Below are 9,025 nucleotides of genomic sequence, written 5' to 3'. Positions count from 1 at the left end.
TTCTAAAATTGCAGTTGTTTAAATTGATCATTAGTTAAAATAAAGACAATGCATTTTGCACTAAAAGAACATACTTTTAGCCACCAAAAATCCCAAACTATGTCGACATTTTTAAAAAAATCAAAAAAATTTTTAAAATCCGATTTAAATCCAAAAAATCTTATTTAAATTTAAAAAATCGATTTTTTTTATTTTTATCCAAAAAAAAAAAAAATCACCAACCCTGGTGGAGACGTTTTATCCCAGTAGTTGTGTTTCTTTTTTTTACTCTAAATGTTTTTACTCCCCAATCTACACAATTTAGATCATTTAGGATTGAGCTTCCGACCCTGCCTGTCAGATCCAACCCGGATTGAGATGGAAACAATATCTCAGCAGAAAGATCAAAATGCTCGATTTAAAAAAAATGCTTTTTCTCCCCACTCGGGAATCGTAGTACTAGGGTCTAACCGCTACACACCAACTTCAGAGTAGTGCAAGCTACAAATCTGATGTCTTGTCAGTGGTCGAGTGATTAAGCTCTCGAGTCCTCAGGCGTAAAATCTTGGGTTCGATTCTCGTCAGGGTTCCAACGTTGTGTTCTTGGGAAAGGCACTCCCCACGACTTTTCTTCATTTTCGCCAGATGGAAATGTTTACTCCGCTATAGACAGTAAAAGACCTTGTTGGTTTGTTCGTGTTAGTTTTAGCGCGTGTAATCCGCAGTTTTAAAAGTATGCTTCAATGGAAGCTGAGAATGTTTATGAGTGTTCTTAAATCTGCTCAGGAATAAAATTTGGGTCTCCTGGGAGCCACGGTGAAGCGCCTGTCCGCCACACCACAGACGCCAGTCGGAGAAGATTGATCTAGTGAATGAAGCCTGCTTGTGGAATTTAAACAGGGTAGACGAATAGGCATGACAAAGAAGAACACCTTTCCCCCCTTTTTTTACAGCAACAACAACAGCAGCAGCAGCAGCAGCAGCAGCAACAACAACAACAACAACAACAACAACAACAACAACAACAACAAAAACAACATCAAACACAAAATCAGAAAAGACAAAACTCATTGCACCCAAAAAGCGTTTTTGACGAGGATACAAAATTGGCATCTCTTTACCAAAGAATTTCAGTTCTTGGCACCTTTCGAGACAATAGCAATATAATATACTCGTATTATAGAACACACAAAGAAACAAACAAACGAAACTTATGATAGTTTGGTTTGTCGAACACTCTTCAGACACCATTTATATTACACCAAATACTGGCCCCCAAAAATTTATCCGACCCCCCCCCCTAAAAAAACAAAAGAAAAGAAAAACTCACAACGACGAAAAAACCTCAAGGAAGTAGAAAAAAAATCATAAAAGAAATAATAATAAAACTGGGTGGTGGACATGGAGGAGTACAATGATATTGGAAAGTAAAGAAGAGCTCGTGAACACTTTGTCACGCCTTGTCCGACTGCTGGTTTTATTGGAGCTCTCTTGGCGAGAAGTCAGAGATGGTCAAACCGGACATAAGAGGAACACGAGGCTGAGAGTCCTGGTTTATGGGGTCGTGAAGTTTGTGGGGTCCTAAAGCAGGATTGTTTTAAGACTTGAAGAGTAGAGGCGTCGATCAGTACATGTTTTGTGGATTTCTCGGACTTCTTTACACCGTTTCGTGTTTTGTTTGATGAAGTGTTTGTGTTTGGGTGCATGTGTTTGTTTGTGTGTGTTTGTATGTGTGCGTGGTTTTTTGTGCGCGCGCGTGTGTGTGTGTGTGTGTCTGTGTGTGTTTAAATGCTGGATGTGTGATTGTGTGTGTGTTTGGGGGGGGGGGGGGGTTGCGAGTGTGTCGATGCGTGCCCTCATTTAAGTGTATGTGTGTGTATAATATAATTATAATGTGTGTGTGTCTATGTATGTTTGTGAGTGTGAGTGAGTTCGTGTATAAGGGTGTTCGTTTGGGCGTTGAATGTACGTGTGTGTGTGTGTGTGTGTGTGTGTGTGTGTGTGTGTGTGTGTGTGTGTGTTTGTGTGCCTAGCAGTACAGGACAACAGCTTAAATATCAAGAGATCACCAAGAAAAGACAAGGAGGAATTAATAAACAAGTTGGCAGAGGAAGCAGACTCTTGCTGGAAAATTAAATATGGGAAACCAGGAGTGTAATGCACCAGCAAAGGACCAAGAGGGGAAACATTAAAATTTTGGAAAGGTGGCACAGACAAAACGACGGGAAGAACCTTTCTTCGGCAGTCTCTTGATCAGACCACCACCAAGTAGGCCTAACCAGCTAAACACCCCGCCAGTCAGCAAGAAATGAGTTACCAATCTGCTGTACTGTAATGCCCCTTCAAAACAAGAGATTATGGACGCCATTAACATGCCGAACAAAGGTAAAACGGCCGGTCGTATATTCAGATTCCACTTGAGGCATTAAAATCAAATGCCAGAGTGACGGCAAACCTTCTACTCCTTCTGTTTACCAGGATCTGGAATGAAAGCAAGTTCTCAAAGGATTGGAAAGCAGGACATCTCGAGGAGCTTCCTAAAAATGGGGGGGTCTCAGCAACTATAGAGGGATCACTCTTTTCTCAATTTCAGGTACCCTAAGGTCTTCAATAAAAATCATTCTGGGGAGAATCAAGACTGCAACGGATCCGAGATTGCGGTATTAACCGGCTGGTCTTCGGAAGAATCGCTCAACCACTGAACAAACTGCCACGCTGAAGATCATTGTGGAACAGTCCCTGGAGTGAAACTCCCAGCTGATCGTCAACTTTCTTGACAACGAGAAGGCCTTTGACAGTATAGACCAAGCCAAACTATGGAAGATACTGAGACATCACGGAGTCCCACAGAAGTTTGTGAATCGCACCAAGAGCTTGTATGAAGGCAAACGTTGCAGGGTTGTAGGCTACGTGATGGCCAGCTCACTGACAAAATCTTTGACATCAAGACCGGTGTAAGACAGGGACGTTTGTTATCACCTTTCCTCTTCAGTTAGGCGATCGATTGGGTGATGAATAAAACCACAAGAGGACACAGAAATGACATACAATGGACTCCACGGACACAGATGGGCGATCTGGACTTTGCAGACTACTTCGCACTTCGGTTGCACACCCAGGAACAGATGCAAGCAAAGACTTCAGTTTTAAATAGCCTGTCAGTCTGTTGGATTGAGGATCCACCCTGGAAATTCAGATGTCCAAAGGACAGGAGCAGTAGAAGACGTTAAATCCTTCTACTATCTCGGGAGTATACCGGTAATTGAAAGAGAGGGAGGAACAGGTGCTGAAATAAAGTCCGACACCGGAGAGGCACATGCTGCTTTCATATTTTTTAATAGAATTTGTAGGACCAAAGGTGTCTCTCTTCTAACAGAGCTAAAGATTTTCAACTCAAATGTGAAGTCAGTCTGGGTGTGCGTTCATCAAATGATGTGCATACCTGCGTGCTTGAGTGAATGAGTGAGTGAGTGAGTGAGTGTGTGTGTGTGTGTGTGTGTGTGTGTGTGTGTGTGTGTGTGTGTGTGTGAGAGAGAGAGAGAGAGAGAGAGAGAGAGAGAGAGAGAGAGAGAGAGAGAAAGCTTGCGCATGAAAAAAGACACAATTTGCCTTCTGGCGGTGGGACCAGGCAATGGTCAATTTTTGGGCATCAATTGGTAGGCCTACTAGCTCTATCTTAAATCTTTTTCATCTGTCTCGTTTGATGAGAAAAAATATCTGTATATTTTTAAAATTAATTTGAGATATTTTAGACTGAAGGCGGTGGGGTCACCTCGTGCCAGAGGAAAAATTAACGAGAAAGTTTGGTGACTTCCAACGATTTAGAGTCCTCGGGAACTACAAATTTAGATTTTATTATTTTACTTTTTAAAATATTTCTATTGTCATCAAGTGTTTCGAAAAAAATCCATAAACGAGTTAAGTCCGTTTTGTTTTTAGTTTTAGTAGAGGTTTTACGGCGCTCGCAACTGCATAAAGTCATAAGAGCGCGAAGGGGTGGATGTCCACAGAGAAGTTCTTACAGGGAATCAGATTTACTCTGCTCAACTCTCTAGCTTCAACAGCCCAAAGTCTGCTTCGACTATCAAGGCACCCCGGACATAGTGGGTCACAAGAGTGTGACAAATATACAAAAGAAGTAGAGGAAATGACAATAGTAAGGATTAGGACAGAAAAAGCAGCAGTTCCCTGTTGTAGATCAGGCACAGTTATGAGCGTGACATTGATGAATCAGGCCATTTACAATTCTACTGTGTATGAACGAGAAATGTCCCCCCTTTGGGAATGGCCTAAAGACATGTCAGTCAGTGGCACTGCTCCGGGGGATGAATTTAGTGATCTGATTTCACCAAAATGCCACAAATTTGTATAAAATATGGATTTATAGACTTCCACTTCCAGACCGACACACAGACAGAGAGACAGACACGCAGACACACAAACACACACACACACACACACACACACACACACACACACACACACACACACACACACACAGACGCTCAAATCATTTTAAAAGATCTTGACGAAGTGGAAACAAGATAGAGTTACTCCAAATAAATAGACAGTTTATTCAAAATAAAGCCGCATTAGCTACCTCCATGTTGGGATGATTATGAACAATATATCGATCTTGCACAGCACAGATTCCAACATGATATAGTACATATAGCTAAAATTACTAAGAATTCGTCTTGTTTCTTTATGACTTCAATTTTTTTAAAACAAAAACTGGAATACGCATGAATCCAAATATGACATTCTACAGAGGTATAAACAAAGGCATTAAAATCAAAAATAAGAAAACATAATCGTTGTCCCTGTGCTTTCGTTACAGCAAAATGCCTAAAAATCACATTCTGTAAATTTAATACTTGACTCCAAGTTTGGATGTACATATGTATAATAAGTCCCTGATTTCTTTTCGTCATTTCTCTGCTTTGACATTGCCGTATTGTATAAAACGTAACAAACATACTTGTACAACAAAATGCCATTAAATGCTTTAAAAAAAAGAGGACACAAAGAGAGAACGGTAAGAAGTGAAAATGATAGATACTGACCTTCAAGTGTATGCTATCGAGAAGAAGAAGAGGAAGAAGAAGAAGAAGAAGAGGAAGAAGAAGAAGAAGAAGAAGAAGAAGAAGAAGAAGAAGAAGAAGAAGAAGAAGAAGAAGAAGAAGGACAAGAAGAAGAAGGAGGAGGAGGAGGAGGAGGAGGAGGAGGAGGAGGAGGAGGAGGAGGAGGAGGAGGAGGAGGAGGAGGAAGAGGCTAGCAAAATAAGCCAAAAAGTAAACAAAGAGACTAGTGCTAACTTGTAAAGTCACAAATAAAAACTAACTCATTTGCACCAAAAAGAAAGTTCCCCCCCCCCCCCTCCAAAACAAGTACGAAACCAAAATGGATCAGGACACACAAGCTTTCTTCGCCAGGTCGTCTACACACATGTCCATGCATAATATATATACACACATGTAAAAGGTCTGGTCCATTTTTGGGCCACGATGAACCAGTTGCTTGTAAATATTAACATACTCCGAAGGTCAAATCAGGGGGAAAATAGGCCCCATAAATGTATTGTTCGTTAAAATTATTTCACAGTCACATAGAGCTGATCAGTTTACAGAAATATTTCCTTGTTTCTCTCAGACGAAATGAATATCCTATGAAAGTTAACCCACACCATATCTTTTATCTAGCTGACATCTACAGCATATAGCTGGATGGCATATCACAACTTAAATGTATATGTATAGTATAAGGTTTTACGGCGCTCGCAACTGCTAAGGTCATATGAGCGCGCGAAACACAAGTTGTTCACCTCTGCGAAAGTTCACTTTACGACTGGTAACTAACTTACTTTAAAATGCTAAAAAGTTAAAATATTCAAATTCGGTGTAAATACATTTGTGATCTAAAACAATTTTTAAGTAACAATAAAAATTTTAAATAATATCAAATTCACTCTACAACTCGCCATAAAGGCCAATGGCCTTTATAAAATTTAAAATTCTGCTGGGAACAACGACGGAGAAAATATCCTGCAATTTCTTGCATTTATAATATTTCCTTCGGATCTCTCCAAAGTCTAGACATTCTGTTAAAATGTGTCTAATGGTAAAATCTGTGTCGCATCCGACACAGAACGGCTTCTCCTCTCCCTGTAGGAGGTATTTGTGGGTCAGGGCCGTGTGTCCGATGCGCAATCGAGTAAAAATGACTTCGTCTCTTCTGGAGAGATCCGAAGGATTTCGCTGTTCTAGTCTGGGTTTAATTTCATATAATTTATTATTTTTCTGGTTTTCCCAGTGGCTCTCCCACAGACTGGAGGTGTACTTTTTGACTTTATTTCTAAAGTCAGTCTGTGGGAGAGTGTTTGTCGTTGATCCCAGCAGAAGGGATGAAGCTTTCTTCGCCAGGTCGTCTACCTGCTCGTTTCCTCGGATGCCCACATGGCTGGGTATCCATGCGAACATGATGTTTTTTCCTGTTTCGGATAGTGTATGGATTTTCTGTTGTAGCCTAACTATTTTTGGGTGTAGGAGTGTGTAGTTTGTGAGTGAGGTGATGCAAGACAGAGAGTCAGAAAGGATAAGGAAAGATTTGTTAGGGGAATTTTCTACAGAGTCCAGTGCCATGTCAATGGCAGTGGCCTCCGCAGTGAAAATGGAGGCTTCAGGATGGAGTCTCCTCTGGTGTGTATTGTTGGGAGATAGGGCTGCGGCGCCCACTTCATTGTCTTTTTTGGAGCCATCCGTGAAGATGAGCTCCGCACCGGGGTATTTATCTATTAGTTTTTTGTATTCTGCTTGAAAAGTTTTGGTGTTTGTGCTTTCTTTGTTGTGTGTGGTCAGCTGTAAATCTACTTTTGCCTTGGTGAGGTGCCACGGAGGGAGGTCGGGGAAAAGAATTTGTTGGATGTCTTGTTTGGAAAAGTGTAAGTTTTTGAGGTCCTCAAGGATTCTGAGGCCAAAAGGTTTGATGCAACTTAAATGTATGTTCCTCTGATGGGAGGAAAAAAACTGAAATAAGCGAGGAGCAAAGAAGTTGAACCCATCAGCAGTGCCCTGTAAGTATCCAGTACGGTGGCCACTATTCCACTGAAAATAGAAATAAAGTTACATTTGTGTACATTTTAAGCCCTGTGATGAAGAGGCCAAAGCCTGCTAGAAAATGGTAATTGCAGTGAGTGCAATGAAAGGATTGATGTTCTTCTGCACCCGACCATTGCATCATCTACATTTTGCTATCACAGAATTACTAAGTTTCATCAACTCAGTACCTAGCTCTGTGAATTTTTTTAAAGGGTACTTGTTCATGTATTCTTTCCTATATACCATTTCCAATAAAACATATTGCAAATCAAATTCCACTGGTATAAGGTAAATTTATCTCACTGAAACCTAAAACATACAATGGACTGACTTTTTCCTGACAATACTTTTCAGAGAAGCTCATGCCATACACAGCACTGGGTTCATAAAACCCAAATACAGGAGAGTCTTTCTTCTTTCACATATCGAAAGTAGTACATTACACAATTTCTCAAAGTTAATCTGCAACACTTTAAAGCTTGATTTTGTCAACTGACCGAAATGGATAACCACAATATTGTATTCTTTTTTGTTTGCTTGTCTGAATAAAAAAAAAAGTATCACACCAGTTATTTAGAGCAAGGACAAAATAATACAAATACACAGAAAGAACAGGGGAGAGAAAAGAAGAAGGGTCTACCCATGGCAGCCACCTACTATCCACATAATATTTTATCTTTTATTAAACAATGTGTGGCACATACATGGACAATCCTTGCCCAGCACTGGGATGTATCTTCAGCAGTTCTACACTTATTATTGTAGACCTTGACCTAACCAAGCTTAATTTAACATGGTGATCAAAAGAATAAAAAAGAAGCACTTTGAAGCAATAAAGGTCATTACATGAAAGGAAAAAAACAAGGGAGATTGACAGAACTGATTAAAGGAAAGAAATGAGGTAGATCCTACCAGTAGCACCCTTCAACCACTCACAATTTGAAGGATAAAAAGCGGTTTTGCTTTTACTTGAAAATGTCTTAAAACAAAGGAAAATTTTTGGACAATGAAAAATCTCATTAGGAATATATAAGTACAACAGTGTACATGTACAGGTAAGATAACAAAGTGTCTTCTACAGGTCCCCTTACAGCCTGCATTAGCCAAAAAAATAGCTCTTTCACATGAAAGTTATAAAGCACTAATCAACAGAACCTCTTTATACAGAAGATAGTAACTATACAGTTTTTGGGACCAAAAAAAAAATACAAATGCATAATTTTACAATGTGATATCTGGTTACGAAAAACGAAGCATATATACATGTACCATTAACAAAGAAGAAATTAACTTAGCTACAGAAGAGGTTGGGCTTTGTGAAACAAAGACTATACCCTTTTCGAAGAAGAAAACAGATTTATGAATGAAGCTTACAAAAGATTCTGCACAAGGAATTGCAGCACACTTTAAAAAAGACAAGGTGATAAGACATTCATGCTCAAAATGTTAAGTAATACAATGTATACATGTACCTGAAAGCAAAAGAGCTTTAGAAATCAGAAAATATACTTTGTACATGATATAAACATGTCTGAATATGTACTAATTTAAATTGTATAACTTAAAATTATGCACATATATGTTTAAAATGGGAGGAAAAAAATGTAACATGTGAGAGAAAGAATCAAAATCACACGATTTAAACACAGAAGCTTTTTAAAAAAATTGACATTTTCAGAGAAGCTGGGAGAATATAGTGTGCCCTGAGTTTATCCTGGAACAGTTTTATGGTTTTGGGTTGTTGTTGTTTTTTTTACCACAAAGACTAGTAACAATTTTCATAAATAGAGATTTTTTTTCCAAAACTGTCAGATTTTTCATTTAAAAAACTTAGGAAAAAGGAACAGTTGTTTGATACAAATTTTTAATATAATATACAAAGGAAAAACGCTGTAGACAAATGGCCAAAATCAAAAGCAAGAAGATGTGGTGTCAAGAAATAGTTATGT

At 39.2% G+C, this 9,025-nt stretch overlaps 1 protein-coding gene across 1 annotated transcript in view; it reads right to left on the bottom strand.

Moving 5' to 3' along the window:
* The window catches only part of LOC106013518 (repetitive proline-rich cell wall protein-like), a 19,957-nt gene that overhangs the window by 10,283 nt on the left and 649 nt on the right, over nt 1–9,025 (bottom strand). The window lies entirely within an intron of this gene.

This window comes from Aplysia californica, unplaced genomic scaffold (assembly GCF_000002075.1).
Source record: "Aplysia californica isolate F4 #8 unplaced genomic scaffold, AplCal3.0 scaffold00957, whole genome shotgun sequence".
Classification (NCBI taxonomy): domain Eukaryota; kingdom Metazoa; phylum Mollusca; class Gastropoda; order Aplysiida; family Aplysiidae; genus Aplysia; species Aplysia californica.
The sequence above is the reverse complement of the archived record's forward strand: the minus strand, read 5'-3'. Positions and strand labels throughout refer to the sequence as shown.